A 21,894-nucleotide genomic window follows, 5' to 3' on the forward strand; every position below is an offset into this window, starting at 1 on the left:
GTTCTTTTATGGTTAAAAGTACCCCATGCCATGCTAGATAGGTTATAAACCTTGGAAAACAATATTTTGCATGTATCTTAGACAAACATAGATCCAAGGTTTAATAGGGTTGCATGTACACTTAGGAAGTGTTAGAATGCTCAAAACCCAACAGATTGGCGCCAGGTTTATCACCATAGGTTATTAGAGTTTTGTGATTGGGGGTGAAGGCAAACGGCCTTCTTGCGACACATAGTATCAGCACGGTGGGGCTTAACCCAACCATGCCGATTATCACATCAAAACTCCTAATATTTACTGTCATTAAATCTATTTGAAATGAATGGTTATTTAGTGTTAAGGTTTACCCTACCAAAATACCCTCGGTTGATTCGGTTTTTCCCATTAGCCATCTCCACCGTGAAGGCTTCGTTTAGCTTCTGGGGTTATTGTTTTAGTAAGTGCTCGAATTTTTTTTATTAACGAAGCTTCACTCGGCTCCTCTATCGAATAAAATGAAAGCGAAAGAGTTGTTAAGTGGGAACGTACCGGTGACAACGGTTGGATCCTAAACTGCTTCCCCCTGCCCTATTGCAAGGATTCTGCCCGATCCTCCTGCGCCTTGAGTATTGGCTTTTGGGCAGTTGCGCTAGAAATGACCGGTTCCTCCACATCCGTAACAGGTGTGACTTGCCCCCTGCATTGTTGGTGTTGTTGTTGTTATTGTTACGCTGGCTCGGTTGAGGCGGAGATCTGCAGTATCGAGAAGTATGACCCCTACGGTTACAGTTAGCAAACTGCATGTCTCTGCATTCTCCATGGTGATGGAAGTTACATTTTTTGCATTTTGGTAGATTTCCTGTGTAGGGTTTAGCGGCGGTTTGCACAGCTAAGGCTGGAGCATGTGGTGCTAGAGCAACTTGGGTAGTAGCAGCATGGACAGACACCGTCTGTTGCTTCTTTGATGATCCCGAGTTTTGTTTCCCTTTTCTTTTGTTATTCCACTCCTTCTTGTTTCCTTCTTTCTTTACTTCTATTTCCCAGTCTTAGTACCCTTTTTGTTACCATGATCATACAACTTCTTAGCTAGTCTCTTAGCACTGTCGTACGTTTCAGGGTTTGCTGCGATTACATTTCCTTGAATTGGAGAGGTTAATCCCCAGATAAACCTTTCAATCTTCTTTCCTTCAGATGTAATCATACCCGGGCACAGAAGTGACAATTCACTAAACCTCGAGCTATACACATCAATGTCATTGTTCTGTACTGTAAGATTCTACAGTTCTTGCTCCATTTTCTGGATCTCTCCTCTTGGACAGTACTCAACCATTAACATCTCCTTCAGCTCCTCCCATGGCATAGCATTTGCCACTGGGAGTGTCATGGCCTCCACATGTCCATTCCACCAAGAAAGTGTCTGATCAGTAAAAGTGCAAGCCGCAAATTTTACTTTGCACTCCTTAGGGCATTCATAGATTTCAAAAACCGACTCCACTTTCTCTATCAACCTCTTAACAGCTATCACACCTCCGGTCCCGTTGAAGGTCCGAGGCTTAGCATTTGTGAAATCTTTGTAAGTGCAGACTTTTGTAGATCCCTGGTTCATCCCGTGGTTCGAGCTTCCAGTCTCATGTCCGTTACCTCCACCATTGTTTCTGTTGTGTATGTGTGCCAGTGCTGCAGTAACATCAGCAGATACTGCTACTTGAAACGCAACCGAGTTCATCTCTGGTGGAGGCGGTGGTGGTGGTGCATCTGCGTTGTTATTGTTTCTACGTGGGTTTCTTCGAGGCATCTTCTGTCATAGAATGGAAAGATGTTGAGTATCCTTTGCATTCTAATTTTTACGGTTTCTTAATTATAGAACAGTGTCGGTGTTTTGGTTGTGTGTAAGGGTGTGAGTGCATATATTAACATGAAACATAAATAGTAGAACACATAGCAGATAACAATGTCACGAGAAAACATATTTAGCCGTTTTCATTAATGATAATCTTTTTAATACATGAAAATTTGCCTTTATAAGGCATACAATACATGATATAAATCCTGACAGCGTAACGACTGCATGAGTAGTGTAATCACTTAATCATGTAGTCGATAGTACATAGAGTAATACATAAAGGAAAACCATAATAGTAGTAGGGGGTAAGTGATAACTGATCCGATCAGCGACGGGGAAAGTCTGGCGGAGAAATCACATGCCAAAGTATTGTGCCATACGATCAGCCATCTTGCTCATCTCCCTATTAACTGCGTCCCTCTCATATTCTGCTAGTTCTGCTCGACCTTCTGTTTTCCAGATTTGTTGCTTGAGAGCGGCAAACTCCTCTTCCAATTGACGCACACGGTCAACTAAATTCCCTGGGGGTGCAAGATGGTTCTGCATCACCTCTGAGGTAGGAGGCTCGCTGTGGACCGTATTAGTGTCCCCATCTCCTTCCACATCTTTGTCGGATTCCCCAAACTCATACTCGGTCTCCATGTACTCCTATGGACCGTCCCAGGGTTCTGCCTCCTGACCCATAACGGGTTCTCCGTCAATCAGCCCGTTGGCCACCAGGGCTTGATAATAAAGGATTCCTTGTTGGACTTCTTCCATGACGACTGCGCAAGAATTGGAGGGGTGAGGGGTGCGTGAAGTGTGTATAGCATTTTCAAATGTTCCTATAGCATTTAAAATTTTGTTTAGGTTTGGTTCTATAAACTATTTGGATAATTAGATGGTAAGTTTTTGATTCATTGACCATCATGATTACTCCCGAACATATGTTGGTCGTATTTTGAATGAATGTAGTTGATCAGGCTACATTCACCCCCAATACGACTACATAACTGTCCAGGTTTAATCGCAATGTTCAAATTCTCCAAATACTTTTTTGGTTAATTATTATGTTATTACCCTAATATGCACACATAGGTGTTTTATTTTGTTTTGTTCAGAGTTATTTAGTCCCAATGTATTTATAGTTGCATATCCTGTATGATTAGATATGCCAGTTCACTATAAACAATGCTCTGATACCAACCTGTCACACCCTCGAACCGGACGGCGGAATCGTCCGAGGGCTCGTGTAAATATCAATTGTATATCATCACAATAAATATAAATGAAACGTAACAAACACCATCATCATACATTCAAAATTACAACCATCATTTCTTACATCGAGTAGTGGGTTATAAGTTACATGCCAACACAGAATGTATATAATAGAAAAACAAGTACAAAACGTTGTCAAATTCTTGAAGTCCACCTGTTTAACGGTTTCCTGAGAATACAAGTTAATTTGAAAAGGTCAACATATATAATGTTGGTGAGTTCATAAGCATGTTTAAGTAAACAGTTTTGTATAGTTTTGTAACACTAGAAAATCCGATATTTTCTAAAAAAATGAGTTATGAAGATTGTGTTCGATCTTGTATTAATGCATGTGTGTCAAAGTATGAAAAGTACATTCCCAAAAATCCTATATTTTCTTATATAAGTAGAAGATATTGTTTAGTTAAATGTTTTCTCCAGAAAATCCGATATTTCCTGATTATAAAAAAAACGAAGCAGTCTTAATCGCCAAAGACTGTGTTACATTGATGAAGTATTCCGTAAATTTATAATGGAGTTATTCTCTGAGTGAGTCGCTATAACCATACATAATAATGAAAAATTCGCCTGTCGTGACGTTTAATAAACACCGAAGAATCATAAGATAAAAGTTTGTCACCCTAGACTGGCCTAGTCTAACTGTAGTGAACAGCTCAGGTGTGGGGTGTCACCCCCGTATAGATCTATACACAAACTCATGCTCTCCCTCCAGGAGACTCTCGCTATAACTACAGGCTACGATCGTACACTCGATAGGTGTCAACCGAAAAATCTCACTAGAGTCTTGACCAAAATTTACGCGAATATGGAATTACACTATTAAACATAATTAATAAACTTTTGGAATCATTGACATGTAAATGGACATCAAGGGTCTGAATGACATGTAATGTAAATTCCAGGCCCAATAGACATGTAAAAGGACACTAAGAACCACTAAACACGCAAAAGGACACTAAGGCCCACTAAGCATGTAAAAGGACACTAAATCCCACTAAACATGTATATTCTATTTCAGGCCCAAAAGTGAATGAGTATTTCAAGACCCAATATACTTGTAAAGGGACAACTAAGGCCCACTAAACTTGTATATTATTTCCAGGTCCAATACGAAAGTAATTACCGTGTTTAACCCGTTTTCTTATTGTTATGTTCGTTTATATCAAGTATTTGCCAAATTGTGTTAGAAGGACCACTTTTGTAAAAATGACACTCTTGGCCCAATAAGTCAAAAATTTACAATTAAGGTCCAATCTTAGTAAAAATAACACTTTAGTCTCCATTATGTTTAAAACCTGCTTTTATGACTAGTTTTCGGTAAAAATAACATTTTAAACCTATTTTTATCAAAAATATCATTTTTGGCTTGATTGTTGTGAAAATACACATTTTTTTGTTTTTGGGCTTTTCGGACCTAGTTGTTGGAAAATTTGTAGAAAAATCATCGTAAGTCGAATTTTGGATACATAAATTCTGGAAGTTTGGAAATTTTGTCTACTTTGTTCACAAGTTTTCTAATAATTTTTAATGGCTTCTAACAAGTGTGAAATTGCTCACCTTCACAGGCTGGTCCGAAATTATTTCAAATCTGATAGGCAGTTTTGTAAAATTCGCCAAAAATTGTAGAAAAATCGTATGAAAACGTGAGAGTAGTAATTGTAAAGGTATAAACCTGAAATTTTTTCATGTTAAACAGTTTTGAAAAATATTATCATTTATGTGGTCAAAACAGTTCGAGATTGGACCAAAACTTTTCTGTGAAGGGCTGATTTTTGTGTTTAGTTTATAGATCTTGGAACACAACACTCAATTTTTACTATTTTAAGTGTATAAATCCCAGATCTACTAGTTTACATGTATTATATGTGATAACACATACTTTTATCAAGATTTTTATGAAGATCCAAGTGGTAAACTTCATATTCTTAACATATTTTTAGATTTATGAGGTAAGCAACACATAATCATCAAATAAATCATGTAAAACACACATAGTCATGCATATACACATAGATCTACACAACACAACTTGTATTCTCCCCCAAAACAAAGTAAAAATCGAAAATAGGGGGTATGAACTCACATTGCTTTGAAGATTTTGGTTCTGGATGAAGATTAGAGGGGTTTTCGGCCTTATAAGCTCCCTTGAAGAGGTTTTTCGAATTTAAGGTGTTCTAAGGAACATGAATCACGAAATAAAATGTTTAAGAGTGTGGATTTTAACATGGAATGAAACCAAATCAGTTTAGAATGATGATAACTTACCAAAATGAATAGATCTTTGATGGATTATCCTTGGACTCTCACAAGCACACACGAAAATTTTAGGGAGAATGGATGGATTTTGTTTGTAGTTCTAGAGAGAAATCTTGTGATTTGAAGATGAAAATGGAGGAGCACCTTGGCCGAGATTATGAAGGAGAAGAAGAGTGATGTGAAATAAGGTTATTACATGAAGGTTTAGAGTCCTAGAAGTATGAGATTTGTGCTTGGTTATCCTCTAGATATTAGGGAGGTGTCATCTCTTAAGCACCCTTTGCTAATTTGTTTTTTTTATTTATACATTGGGCCGAGAATGAGCTAGGAGGAAAATAAGTAAGATAGTTTGGGCCATTCCTTGACCTAGTTCGAATTTATGGAGCCCAATAATATTTTTCGGCCCATTGGGCCCTTTTATGGGTTTACGACCCAAAGGTGGTGAAGGATTGGGGTTTACAGCCCAATGAAACCCAAGAAGGTAGTTTAAGGCCCAATAGCATCATTTATGTGGGTTTTGGCCCAATAAGGCCCATGAAAATGATATGAGACATTCTAGGCTCATTATGGCCCAAATGCTATAGTTTAATGAATGTTGGTCCAATTAGAGCCCAAATAGGGTTCCTAGGCCCAAAGTGGTGAAGTTGGAGATTTATTGGTCCATTAGACCCAATAAGAGAATCCTAGCCCATAATGAACTTGAGTCGGGATTTCTAGGGTTTCCAACCCTTATTTGAACATATGAGATGTATTTGAACGAGAATAGAGTATAGTATTCACTTAGAGTACCAGTTATTATACTAGTTGAATGATTATATGAGAGTGGAAATTTCCTAGCAAAAATGCTAGTTGTGACATTGTCGTTGTCGGGGTGCGGACTCCATGATCGATGAGCCGTTGTGCCAATCGATTGGCACTGTCGAAGGTAGTGGGGTTTAAAGATAAGACATTCCCCTGAAATGGAGGCACCAGCCCCCAGATATAACCTTTTTATCTTCTTTCCCTCAGTAGGGACCATTCTCGGACATAGTGCCACCAGATCGCTGAATCTGGCAGTGTAGGCGACTATGTCGAAGCCTTTCATGGTTAGGCTCCACAGTTCCTGTTCAAGTTTCTGAACTTCACCCCTCGGGCAGTATTCCTCGATCATGAGCTCCTTCAGAGCTTCCCAGCCCATAGCATTTGCCACTATCAGGGGTAGTGACTTGAAACGGCTATTCCACCACGTCAAGGCTCTGTCCGCGAAGGTGCAAGAAGCAAATTTAACTTTGCTTCCTTCCGGACAGGAGCAGATCTCGAAGATCGACTCCGTTTTCTCGAACCATTGTGAGAGGGCAATGTTTCCTCCAGTCCCGTTAAAGGTCTTGGGCTTGCAATTGGTGAAGTCCTTATACGAGCACTCTCTAGAGCGCACTGGAGCATCACCTTAAGTGGAATGAACAGTTGTCCCACTCCCGCTAGTTCCACTGGCACTGAATTGAGCTAGGGCTGCCGTAACAGCTGCATTTACTGCAGCTTGGATAGCTGCTGGATTGTATTGTGGAGGAGGTGGTGGTTGTTGTGTTGGATTTATCGGAGTAGTGCGTCTCGCTGATCGACATGGAGACATCTTGCAGCTATAAGTTTATAAAGATGAAGATATTGGTAAGCATTCAATAGTGAGTACAATGAGAGTGAACCATGGACTAACTCACCATAGCCCAACAAATAGATGAGAGTATGATTGTAATAGAGATCTAACAATAGAAGGATGAAAGAATTTGGATAAGGATTTCCCATGAGAGTAGATGTCTGTCAATAATATTGGCATTAAATATGTAACGAGTTCGGGAGAAATGACCTTGAAGTAGGTCTTACATCAAACCATAATGAGAAAATTTTGACAGAACAGAGACCTAATAAGCTAAAAGTTCAAGGTCTTAACATAATAGGAAAATTATAGGGAAAAGTGATACTCATAGCATAAATAAGAAGGATAATCCTTAAATCAAAAGAAAGGATGAGTAGAGAATCTCCTACTGGCGACGCGAACCCCTCAAACGAACCCTCAATTGAGCCAGCTGACGCTCAACATCAAGAAGGTGTCACTCATACACTCGCTGGCGTACGCGGAGCTCTATGACTTCAACTCGAGTTATAGCTAGTTCTTGCTGTAGAGCCTCGTTGTCTCTCATAGCTCTCACATGAGCAACTTCAAGTTTTCGGATACTATCCGCATTGGCGTTCGTATCCGCATCGAGCTCTATGATTTGTTGAATGACTGTTGTTCCAAGCTCAACATTTCGAGCCACACTGCAAACCAAGATAGGCAGAATCCTGTCCGCAAAGCCTCCCTCGCTTATGTTGTAGAAGCTTCGGTCTTCGTTGTAGGGTAAGGGTTGACCCTGTTCACGGCTCCACCTCCCCAAGTTCGCAGGCCACATAGGCGTCGGGCCTTGAAAAGCCAGACGAGGGTTAGGATTTGGGATTGGAGCTACCAGGGGTTGGTCATTGACTTCTGGCTCTGGGTCAGAATCCTCTGGGAAGTCTTCTGCGAAGTCATCATCTAAAGGAATTGCCTGATTCTCTTATGGCTCTGCATCGAGCCATCCACCATTTCCTTGGTTGGGAAAGTACGGATCTCCATGAGGATGAAATCCCGCCATGATATCTATACGAGAATAGGGGTAAAAGAGATAGTTAATAGACGTTCTGCTATAGATAATTATAAGATGATTCTTACTAGTTACTCCAATATTTGCGTAATGCATACCAATCATATGTAACCAAAATAGAATAGACCTTCGAATAAGTGACCCTAACTCTAAGTCCACAACCAAACAAGGAACGAGAAGTAAAGCAAAGATCACAGATTCTAAGTCTATGACACCTTAGTCACATATAACCTTAGCGTATCCACTCAGCAACTATTGACATACTATTAAAAACCTTTTAGTTTGCACATAAGTAATTATAGTAACACAAAATACTCCTATACTATTTTAAGTTTATGTTTTGTTCTAAAGTTTTCATTATAGTAGTGTTGGTAAGTTTTTAGACTTGCTGCAACACCACAACCATTCCTAGGCACATGCTAATCACTTCTCGGAAAGATATAGTTGATCAGGCTATATTAATCCCAGAACTGACTATATGTCCCCAAGCCAACTTGTGTTGTCCAACAACCGCAATACTTTTGTTTCGTTCTAGTATGACACTGATCCTAGTATGAATGCTTGCATGAATACTTTATTAAAACCTTTTTATTATTTTAAAAGTATTAACTCTTGGTCAGAGTGTTTTAATCCCATTGTGTTTATAGTTATATATCTTTTATGGGTTGATATACTCAATTCACTATAAACAATGCTCTGATACCAATCTGTCACACCCCCAAACCAGAACGGAGGAAACGTTCGGGGGCGGAGGACGTCATGTACAGTATCATAACAATGCATAATAGTAAAACAAGCAACAACATCATCCATTGCATTAATAATATAATTTAATACAAGTGTATTCCGTATAGTTTGAAAGACACCAAAAATAAGAATCAAAATAAAAGACGAGTCTTGAACGCTACTCCGTCTTCTCAAAACCTGGTCATCGGTACCTGTCTACTGGTGACCTGAGAATACAAGTTATTTTGAAAGCGTAGATCAGCATTAAAGCTGGTGAGTTCATAAGTATTTTAGTGTCATTGTTTGTATAAGTTTGATGAAAATGTTTGTATGTGTTTGATGTACATGTTTGTAAGTGTTTGATGTAAATGTTGTATACTTCCTAGAAAATCCTATATTTTCTACTAAAGTAGTCTTCTACCAAGACCGACTGTTCTTTATGTTTGTTCTTTTGTAAAAGTGAGTGTTTTTCCCAAGTATGACTATCATTACCAAAATATAGTTTACATTACCGTTTATGTGAGAAGATCACAATGTGAATGTAATGGGAAAATAAAGATGTACTGTAGTTTTATATAAGTAACTACCAATGTACTAACTACCTTAAACCAGTTTGTTTAATTAAGGTAAAATGTAATAAGATTGTAACCATACTTTATTGACTAGTAAACACGACGATCAAAAATGTCGAAATGATATGACATTCGTCACCCATAGACCTGCAGGTCCCACTTTAGCTAGCAGAAAGGTGTAGGATGGTCAATCCTGTATAGATCTATACACAAACTCACGCTCTCCCTCCAGGAGACTCTAGTTACAAAATGTGACACAGCAGTATATTGCCATGCCATGAAGTAGTGGCTCACATTAATGTTATAGTGTTCTTGTATTTGTATAGTATGTTCTCTCTATTCTAGTGTATAGTATGTTCTCCCTGTTCTAGTGTATAGTATGTTCTCTCTGTTCTAGTGTATAGTATGTTCTTTCTGTTTCTCATTATAGTATGAATTGTTTCTCGTTATAGTATGTTTGAACAGACTCATGTATGAACTGACTCTTGTATGTTTCATTTTTCTAGAAATAGTAAATAGTAAGTAGTAACTTCCTAAACTATACACATTATAGTTTACTAGTACTGTTGTTTGAATGACTGATCATGTTTGTACATCTTTGCTACCAAAAGGTATTGAAATGAATGGAGAACTTTTATATCTATACATATATACATAATATATAACTAAGATTCAAACGACACTCGGACAAACAACTGATACCCTAAGTCCACAACCAAACAAGGAACCGGAAATAAAGCTAGTTATCAGTCCTAAGCCCTTTCAACCCTATTTATATAATTATATCTATATAGACATGATTTTGACAATATATAAGTTTAAAAGAGTTTTGATAAATAATTTAGCATATAAAAGAGTTTATAAAATGATTTGAAACAGTTTGTTTGATAACACAGTTTGAAGTATAAGAAATCCACTTGTTTGGTAGTTATTAATCACATGTGATTGATATAATAACTAAAATGTTTTCTACTTGTATTCCCCCCCCCCCCCCATAAAAGCATTTAAAATTATTTAATAGATAAGTTATGGGTATGAACTCACCTGTAGTGAGTGATTCGAATGAATGATCGATATAGGATGCTAAGTGTCAAGTGAAGTCTCGAGCACAAACGGATCCTATTAAGCATATAATGACACATATATGGATATAATTAGTGTATATAACAACTAATCATGAATTGGAACCACCTTAGGGACTAGGAAACACTTGGAATGAAGTGTTACAATCACATATGATTGTTCTCAAGGGGTTTACGGCCACACACAGCGGTGTATTTACGGCCTTGGGTGTTCATGGCCATGGTGTTCACGGCCATTGATGATTACGGCCAATGATGTTCTTGATAGGGGTTTACGGCCAAAGGAGATGCTATGGCCGTAAACTCTTATGGTTCTTGGTGAAATGGTAGATTTTTAGGGTGTATTTCAAGAGCTTCTAATGTTTAACTAGCATATGGAAGGATACTTACGTTTTTGAAGCTTGAAGGGGTGTTCACGGCCCAAAGAACTAATGGGTGTTCTTGGTGTTCTTAAAGATCTAACCCAAAAATATGAATTCACGGATGAAATCAAGGGACTTTACTAGATTATGAAAGGTATCAACTAATAAAGGGAAGAATGACTTACAAATATATCGGAAAATAAAAGTGATCTTGATTATACTTGAGAGAGAAATGAGTGTTCTTGAGTTGGAAGTGTGAAAAGTGATGAAGAATGAAGGGATTACGGTCGTAATCTCTAGTTGACGGCCGTAAACTCCAAGTGTTGGAGTTTTCCGGCTTGATTGATGCACAATGAACTCTAGCAGATACATCCTAACACTTAAACCTTGAATGTACTAGGCTTAGAACACTCAAACAGACCTTTAACAATGCTAAAAAAATAGCAGAAACAAGTCTGACTCTTGATTGAATTGAAATGGCTTTACAAGATAGAAATTTCGGGTTGTCACACTACTCTTATATCCTACCATACAAGGATATATATATATATACAATGCAATACATAGTATAGTGAGGAAAATCACCTGATTCGGACACCCAAGAAACACAGCAACACGCTCATTCTCTGCACTGATTGCTCCCCCGAACCGAATAGCACCAAAACATGGTAGAAGCTTAATCAATAACCCTATTCCTTGAAGTTTGAACCAAAGTCAAACTGTTCAAAAAGTCAACGGTCGACTAGTCAACGACTCCCCATGACATGGCAAGCTCTTGGTCACGTCGTGGCCAGCTAAAGACAAAATAGTCGGGCATTCAAGAATCGTCACGGTATGGCAAGCCCTTAGTTGCTTCATGAAATTTGGAAGAATACCAAATTTTTTGTTAAGTGCTTAATCACTTCAAATCAAAGCCGAAAATCTCAGATCTACTCTTTCACACTAACTTAATTAATAAAGTTTCCAACTTTACCCATTAGAACTTCATAACAAGGCTAGATCTAACATTCTAAGTTCATTAAGTCCTTAATGAGGCTATAACTTGAGCATGAACACAAGATACACCAAACATGGTCCTTTTTCTTATTCTATAGAAGTCTAATGACCTAGGAAAGTCATGACAAGCTCTGGAGTTTTCAAACATCAAGAGCATCCAAGTGAGGGACCAAAATCTTACAAAAATACGTCAAACCTGCACCAAGAAGAACATATGTCAAGATGAGAGCTTTATACCTTCAAACATTAAAAAATCTGAAGAAGATAGTGGATCCAAGTTCCCTCCTTGATCCCTTGCACCGACATGGACTTCTCCTTTCTCAAGCTTTACCCGAAAGGCAAATATTAAGCTTTAAATCAAGAAATCAAGCCTTCAATCATGTGTGGATACCAGGGTTTCCTTTGGAAGGGATGGAGACTGAATAGGATGTCCTAAACATTGATTTTAGCGCTTTAAATATGGAGGAACCCCTAAAAGATCATGGGATTAGGGTGCAGCTGATGCCACGTTGTGGCCTTCCTCTTGCCATGTCGTGGCAGGCTCCTGAATGCGCGTTCATTTATTGACATACCACGAGGTGGCACTCTATTTGCCACTTCGTGACACATGGCTTTTCCTAAAAACCTTACCTTTGATCCATCCAAACCTTTAACCGATGTATTCCAGAAAAGATATGTTAAAATTCTCTGCCACTTAAATTAGATTCCGTCCTCGAACTCAGTTCTCACTTTCACTCTTGTAATACCCTTCATCCCCCTTGTGGGTTCTCCAAAATCGACTACTTCATGCAAGCTGAGATCACTTAAATGCCAACATCTACAACCATCGACAACAAGGATTCCAAATCCATGCTCATAAGCCAATCCGAGTAGAGAATCCAAGGTCTGAATCACTTCTACTACAAGACCTCTTGAACAGTCGCCCACCTTACGACACCTCTTCCAACACTATTTTTAGCGATAATTATGCGATCTGACGATAGCAAGTTCACACAACATCCTTAAACCACAACGAGTAGAACCCACTCCTTTGTCCATAAGCTGCAGATCCCGAAGTCATACCCAACCTCCAGGTAGACAGAGCCACCCCATTCGCCACCCATGCTAACCAAAAACTGATAGACATGATTCGACCAAGACCTCCTGAGCTTGCGCCACCTATGAAATAACCAAAGAAATAATTTACAACCTACACCATAGCCGACAACCCTGCATACCCACATTCTAACGAAGAACCTAAACAAATCCCAACAGACAAAGACTACACTAGCCTATACATCAACCACGCTGACCTAAAATCCACAGATTTGATCGGTGCAGGATCTTCTTGGCCACATGCCATCCTACGTGAAAAGTGGAGCACAAAACCCATGGCCGACCTCCGTCATCGACAACATCGTGTATACATGCACTATTGAAACTTGAACGATAACCAATCAATCACGTACAAAACTAGACCCTATACCTACTCAACTCTAACTGCACTGCTCTGCTATCCCCTGACAACATTCAGGCTTACCCCCGTTCTGCCAACCACTAACATCTCTCGCGCTTGCCACTGATCCGCTAACCACTAATAACTATCCCAACCTCACATAACCGCACATCGATCCTGCAAAACCTAACTATCCTATCATGCCTTTGGGCCGTGACTCAGACCTCCAAGTCCCAATCAAAGAAGAACATAAAAGGAAGTCCTCCTCATAACCTTCAACCTCAGCTACTAACATCCTATGACCCTAAGAACGATCATGCCCTATGAGATACTAACACAAATTCAACTAAGACAAATCGAAAGGAATTCAACAACTATCAATGAAACCCGTGTGGAAATCAGAAGAGTCAGCAATTACGTACAAGTCATGAACTTAAACAATCTTGCTAAAAACCACATTCTGGCATGAAGTCCTTTTGCTACGAAATCTCCACTCTCCCCACATAGAATATACCAATCATCTGAATGTCGCCCTAAACTAGACTAAGGCTCCGCCTCGTACCACCTGATGCACTACATATTCATCCCCTAAGGAAAAAACCGAAATGGAGAAGATGTCCCTGAGTCTAAACCACCCCAGCAATATCGTCCGCCGAAGACCTCGAGATACTATCGACACAATTCCATACACTGGTCAACTTTCTTACAGAATGAAACTTCCGAAAGCAAAACTAAATTCATAAATTCAAAATATAATAACATAAATTGAAAACAAACACGCAATCGACATGGCTGCTATCACACCCCGCTAAAGCGGAAACACGGGGCGCGGCAGTACAGAGAGTTTCATAGCAAAAGATAAAGACAAAATCAACCATAGTATTAAAAGCTTTACAGTTTACAATGAGTTTGAACAACTTTAAAGAAAAATATTACAATAAATTTGAAAAATAACACATGTGTAATGCTTCTAGAAGTATTGTGTCTCTATGTGCCTCTTACTAGATGATTCCTGAAAAAGCATGTAAAACGAGCGTCAACTATAAAAATACTTGGTGAGTTCACAGGTTTACCAAAATATTGGTTTCCTGAATCATTATAAAAATTTTTATAGAAGTTTCCATATATAAAAGTACATTGCTAAAATGAGTAGATAAGTTTTCATAAACAAGGTTCATTGTCATCATGAGAAATAAAGTATGTTGCCAAAATGACATGCAAAGTTCATATTCTCATGGGAAATAAAGTTTGTTGCTAAAACGAGTAAATAAGTTTCGTATGTGCATAATGATTTCATCTATGAGTTCACAACCCAAGCCTAATGACCAAATCGTGCCCTATTGATTACTATGTGTATCTCTAACATAGTGAATACAATGGTAAAATGCACTCCATGGATCGTATGAGCGAGGAGTTGTCTACCTCCTAATAGCGCTATCCATAGTGATCATGAGCACAAAAGAGTTAATGAGTTGTGTCAAATGATTCCAGAGACTTAACCGCGATACAGGCCTCATGAATTAAATTAATATACACATACATGCATAATATAGCATCCAAGTTTGATACAAGTCAAATTAAATACAACGAACAGTTTAGGAAAATTCCTTGAAAACATCATAAAATTGTGAAAAATACTATACAGTTTAGGAAAATTACCAGTACTTTTGCACAACTGTTATCCAATATTTATAAGATGGAAAAATATCAAGAGTCATTTTTAAATAATGGAAAACCATTTTTGGATTTATGGGTGTTTAATCTTAGGAAATTATAAATAAATAGCAAACAGTTGAAATAAATCCTCAAACTTTTTGTACAATTGTTATTTAATGTATATCAACTGATAAAGATATTGAAATTGGTTTTTAAATAGTTTAACCTATTTTTATGATTTTTGTGTGTTTATTATATCAAAACAGGAAATAAATAATAAAAAGTTTATAAAATTTCTCAAACTTTTCATTTGTAGTTAAACTATAATAAGAAATGTTATGATAATTTCTTGTGAGTTTTACAATAGTTTAACTATTTTCTCTTGACTTATTCTCATAAATAAGCATTAATTCATGAAAATTTAATAAATAATAAGTAAAATTCATTAAACTTATTATTTAAGATTAATATGTATTATAAGATACACTGATAAAGTTTTATAATTTTTCGATAAGTGTAGCTATTTATTACGAATTTAACCTCCTTAAACCTTCATTAAATCGGGAAAATTAAGAAATGTTCATGGCAAAAATCTGTAAATTTTTTCACGGAGTCTTTATGTTGTATAGAAAGTGAAAAAATTATCAAATATGGTTTTTGACATTCATAATTGTATTTTACTATTTTATTTCTCTTCATCAAAAATAAAATCGAAATAAATAAAAAAACAGTCATAGAAATGCACACGACTTCCTAAAATGTCTTCACTTAGTGTATGGGTCATCCCAAAATTTTCTCAAAATTTATTGACCGCAAAAAGTATTTTATGTGAATTATTGCTCTATTTTCTTGCAAAAAAATTACAATAAATCGAGAAAAGTGAGTTATTTTCTGAATAACGTACTTTAATCATCAAGCCTTCTTAGCATTGTACTTTGATCATCAATCCTTTAAGCTTGATGTTCATCAAATGCATGATGATTTGAAGACCATGAATGGACTTATTTTTATTCAAAATGATGTTTCTAAATGAAAAACTTGAATGCATGTGGTTTTGGATCTTTAAAACTTGTAAAAACTTAAGTTGATGGATTTGATTTAGGTTTTGGTCATTGGATGTCACCTTCTAACAACATGCATGTTGTTTTTGGGTGAAATCCTACCACCATCATCATCAAATTCGACATGCATATGAATGTTCATAAAGAATGGTGTAGAAGAGGGAGAAAATGGAAGAAAACTTGAAATTTTTGAAAGAAAAATAAAACAAATGTAAGGAGATTGATTTTACCTTGAATATAAAAATTCAAGTGATGAAGATTCTTGAGTAAAATGAGAGATATTTAGTTAGAAATTTGTGGGTTTTTGGGCTAATTCATAAAGGTGAAAAATAGCAATTTTAGAACGAAGAAAATAGAGAAAAGAGAGATTTTGTCTCTCTAGATACCCAGCCTCTCTCGTCATCTATTTAGGGTTTCTCTCCACCAAAATACAGAAGTATGTGTAAGATCATGAATAATCGAATGCAAAAATCTCTCCTAATTATTCTGCTTCTAAGTTCGATATTGTTAGAGAGAAGGAAGAGAGAAGTTTTTAGAGAGAGAAGTGAGGAAGGAGAAGAGTGTGGAAGTGATCGAAAGGATTGACTTTGGGAGAAGAAATAAGGGGGGGGGGGGGAGAGAGAGAGAGAGAGAGAGTGTGTGTGTGTGTGTGTATGTGAGTGAGTGATCCGAATTTTGAGGAAGAAGGGGGGTTATATTTCAGATTTTTCTTGTATTTTTTTATAAATATAATATTTGGGAATTTAATTTTTATAAATTATAAGCTTTTATGATGAATTCTAAAAAAACTTGACAATTATGTTCATAAATAAATAAGGCTAACATTTACAATTTAGTATTCCTTGATCTAATTTATGTTCCATGACTTATATTTAGTTAAAGATATTACATATATGGCATAAAAGTCTGGCGGAAATTTAAATTTTATAAAACTTGCATTCATTTTATAAAATTTTGACATTGTTATAAAATTTGGACATTTTAAGCTATCATAATGGATATAAAATATATTGGATTGTTTTATAAAATTATTAACACCATAATGTATTGAGTTTAATATTTGAAATAATAAAGTTGCTCAATATTAAAACACTTATATATATATATATATATATATATATATATATATATATATATATATATATATATATATATATATATATATATATACATATATATATATATACATATGTATATATATATATATATATATATATATACAGCAAGCAACTTAGTTCGATTGAAATCAGATTCTTGGCATTCTACGTAGTGGTTTTGAGATTCAAGTGAATGTGAGGAATCAAGTATAATGGTCCTAGTTTCAAATTTGACTTAAGTACCTATGAGACTCTGGCCTAATTTCTACTTCTAGGTCAAGTGCATGATGTGTCTACATGAATGTACAAAGATGATCAAGTCAATGAATGACCCAAATTTGGATAATTATTATAGTTAAAGTAGTTGTAGAATTCACATATCAATGGGAAATCTAAGTACACTATCCTTCGATTCTACTTGAATCCAAGTTTCTAGTAGGCTATGACTTAGCGTCGTGCTACCAAATCTAGCATGTGTCCTGCTTATACATGCGACTAAGTTTATTCATATCTTGAACTGAATCGAATTTTTACGGTTGTCACAGTCTCCCCCCAGTTTCATCCCAAAATTCAATTTGTGACGTATTCAATTAGAGCTTAGTCAAATACAAGTACATAGTTGGAGATTTGGTGACTTAAAGAACCTTTTGACCATATTGGATTAATTCCTCAAGGGAGAATCAAATGCTTTAGCTATAATCAGGTTAGTGTTTTCCCCAATTCGAGTTCTACAATCTAGATTTTAGGAAATCAGGATCATGAAAATCATGATCCAACCATGGCGACCTAGTTGAAAAAGATTATCTAGTTAGATATTTTATGAATTAAGAGAACGTTATAAGCTCTGATGAAGCACCAACTGTATTCAGTGCTAAGTCTGCAATGATCCTTAAGTCACATTCTAAATCGATATCAAGTCTAAATTCGCTGCCTAATTAAAAAGAGATGTAAGACAAATTTCTCATTTCCGAGTTGGCTACTAAGTACGAAAAAGATATGTTCTGAAATAGGAAGGGATAGTACGAATGAAAGAGAATCAATGTAAAAACTATTTAAATGTCGTCTACAAAATAAATTACGAAACGGCCGAGGATTTCCGAAGCTATATTTACTACTACAGTTACTCACGCTACAATAAAACCATATTTGAAGAATATATATATATATATATATATATATATATATATATATATATATATATATATAGAGAGAGAGAGAGAGAGAGAGAGTCATTGTTGCAAATGGAGGCGATTAAAGTTTATAATAAATTAAATCACATTGTCTAGATAGCATTTTGAGTGTTTAGAAATGATAAGTAATCTCATTGTTATCAAAATGTGTAATAATTCAAAGAGAATGAAGATACATGTGTTGCGATCAAACGAAGTAGTAAAATAATAAAGAGATTAATTAAGGTTAAAGGTTTAAGTCGTCAATAAAGGAAATTATGCAAAAATATTTAGATTTCTCTTTTGAAATATTATCTAATTGTTTAAGTCAAGACAAATACAAGTTTACGAGGAGTCATGGTATTTATGAAAACAAGTTTTAGAGTTTAGGAATTCATTGGAAATTGCAAAGTAGAAAGCTATTTTAAGAAATGTGTAAAAAATATCGATCATTAAAAATGGTGCATTCTTAATTTAATGATTCTAAGACAACATTCATTTGGAGGATAGGTAATCATAACATTTAAAACTCTTTATGTTTTTAAAGAAAAGAAGGTACATGAGAAAATATATTCTTCACATATATTTTATGGATTTAGAAAAACGATAAGAAAAAGGGTAGTCACCTTGTGTATTAATTGTAAGGGAAATACAATGAAAATTGCACTTTTAATCAAATTTCTAAATTTAGAACAAAAGAGCAATGAAAATAAGGATTACTCGTTTACGGTAGATTTCATAATAAAAGCAAAATATATATGATAAGAGGTGTAATTGAATATATGAAAGTTCACCAACTAAAATTATGTCCCATGACTATACACGTATTAATCGCTCAGATTGATAAGGGTAGACTTCTAGTCTGCATGCATATGAATATGATACTAAGGGAAGCAAAATAGACAAAAACAAAGTTAGACCATGTATTGTGTTATTATTATGGGTGTGCGATATCTCAAATCAGATAGAGAGCAAGAAATCAAGTGCGGGGGAAAGAAAAGGATGGTAGTAGCAGCAATGATTGCTATTGTTAAAATTATAAGAACAATATCTATAGGTAGATTTTAAACTAGGTTGATATATATTTCGAACTTCAATCTTTGATGTATGTTGAGTGTTACATAGACATGTGGAAGTTTTAATGTGTTTGCTAAGATTTAATAAAATTCATGAGTTATCTATTAAGTTAAACTCCATTTGTGAAAAAGAAGAAGCACTACAACTAGTAATTGAAAATATGACAGTTTCGACTTTTTAGACTGAAGTCCAACAATGGTTAAAATGGATAAGGTAAAGACTCAATATATTTAGTCGAATAGTTATACATTGTTGAAAGGGCGTCACTGGAAATTTAAAATTGAATACTAAGTTTTGTAATATTGTAAATTTTAGAAAATTTATAGATTATAAAACTAATTTCAAACGAGGTACACAAATGAGGTATGTTTCAAAATGTAAGGATTAGTGATGTATTGTAAACACGTTTGGAGTAGAAAGTTGTAAAAATATCATGTTGGGTTTTAAGAAAACACATTTAAGTAAAATACAATGCCTAAATGAGAAAGTGGTCAAAAGAGTCAAAACAAAAGTGGTTTGAAAGATCCGATGAAGCTTTTACACATAATATGCACTTTAATGTCATATGTTTAAGTTTAATAGCATAGTGTTTAAACACTTTTACAAAAGAAAACATTTTTAAGTTTTTCGAAAATGTGTCAAAATGGTAACAATGTTTAAAATGGTTTTGAAGTGAAATTAGTTTTAAAAAGCACATTTATCCATTGAAATGGATTTGAAGTGAAATTGAAAAAACAATGTTAAAACCAACATCAGTTTAATTGAGTTTTAAATAAAGGTGTTAAGTTAAAGTAATTAGTAAAAGTAAATTCGGTTGTTTTTAGCGGGAATTATGGCTTACATCGTTAGGAAGGGTCTATTAGATTATATGTAATGGTTATAAATATTGTACTAATGCTAAATAAAACTGGTGAAATGAAATAGGTTCTTAATGGAAGATTAAGAAGTAAGGAATAAGTGGATTTGTGTAGCTAGTCATATCTAGAACTAAGGTGGGTACAAGGCGAGTAACAACGACTTTCCCCCAAAATAGAGGACATGTAAAAAAATGTTTGTAAAACGCTTTATGGTGTAGATGCAGTTTCACGCCTTTTATAGAGGTAAAAGGTTAAGTTATAGGTTTGTCATGTGGCGTATGGCATAATATGATGTAATCCTTTATAATGATGTGAATGTTAGTAATGTCGATAAGGCTCAAACTAATGTATGAAAATAATAAGGTTTGAAGGAGGATTCGAAATGTGTAGGAAGGATTCATACAATGAAGTAGTGCGATGTTTGCTCAGGCATGAAAATTTAAGGTTGAAGGTTGGGCATGAAACGTGTTAGTAATTTGGAAAGTGTAAGATGATGGTATACTTGAGAAGATTACTAGTGCATATGGGGCCTCGAACTAAGACTTGTAAATTTATTTTTTCATAAAGTGGAGGGATTGTGCTTAAATTCAGATATGCCAAGTAAAGATGGTAAGGTATGAACTACCTAAATAAAAGGTATTAGGTCAAAGAGATACCCTAGGTTAAGTTTTAAGCTCAAGGTAGAAACAACTGAAAGCTAAAACCGTAGCGTAGAAAAGGAGCCTCACGTATTAGTAATAATCAGTTAAACCTTTGTGTCTCCTCAGGATCCATATCGGGATGCTCTTCAATGGTCTCCAAGTGACTACTTGTCGCGACTCATCTACCTCTTAACGAGATGTTCCAATTGTCACCCGTGTCGGTATCGGATCGCTTTTCCTAGTCGTGACTCTAGTACACATACGATATAGGGGTATTGAGGTAAAATTGGTATTGGTGTCGACTTAAGATTGTCACTAGTGGGTCTCTAGCTACTAACCTTACATCCAAATTCAATAGATAACGAGGGATACTCATTCTCAGTACCAAGTGGATTGCTCCTAGAGTGGCTAGTAACCTAACAGTTAGCATAGGACTTGATAAGGGATAAGAATATTTCTAAATATAGACATTGTGATAAAAGTGCACTTAGTTTCTAAGTGTACCTAGATGAATGCTTATAATATGCAATGCCTATACGCACACCGAAAATTTTTGTTTTTCAAAAGTTTAAGTTGAAAATCGTTTTGAACATAATTCTACAATAACCGTTTCCAGGATCACATTAATTTTCCTTAATTAATCATAGTTGGCCAGGCTATACTTAATTAAAGTCCAATAATGCGTACTCGACTTAGTTATACTAGTAGTATGTTCGGTATTTTAAAAGTTGTTTTTAAATTTTTTTAGCTATAGTTGGGTTTCTCTAAAGGAAAACCGGTATTCTCTATAACCTTCGGCTCTGATACCATTTTCTGTCATACCCCGCTAAATCGGAAACACGAGGCACGACAATACAGAGGGTTTCATAGAAAAAAATAAAGACAACACCAACTGTAGTATTAAAAGTTTTACAGTTTACAATGAGTTTGAACAACTTTAAAGAAAAATATTACAATACATTTGAAAAATAACACATGTGTAATGCTTCTACAAGTGTTGTGTCTCTATGTGCCTCTTACTATATGATTCCTGAAAAAGCATGTAAAACGAGCGTCAGCTATAAAAATAGTTTGTGAGTTCACAGGTTTACAAAAATATTGGTTTCGTGAATCATAATCAAAGTTTTGATAGAAGTTTCCATAAATAAAGTACATTCTAAAATGTGTAAAT

The sequence above is a fragment of the Lactuca virosa genome, chromosome 6 (assembly GCF_052849685.1).
Source record: "Lactuca virosa cultivar CGN04683 chromosome 6, Lactuca_virosa_CGN04683_v6, whole genome shotgun sequence".
Classification (NCBI taxonomy): domain Eukaryota; kingdom Viridiplantae; phylum Streptophyta; class Magnoliopsida; order Asterales; family Asteraceae; genus Lactuca; species Lactuca virosa.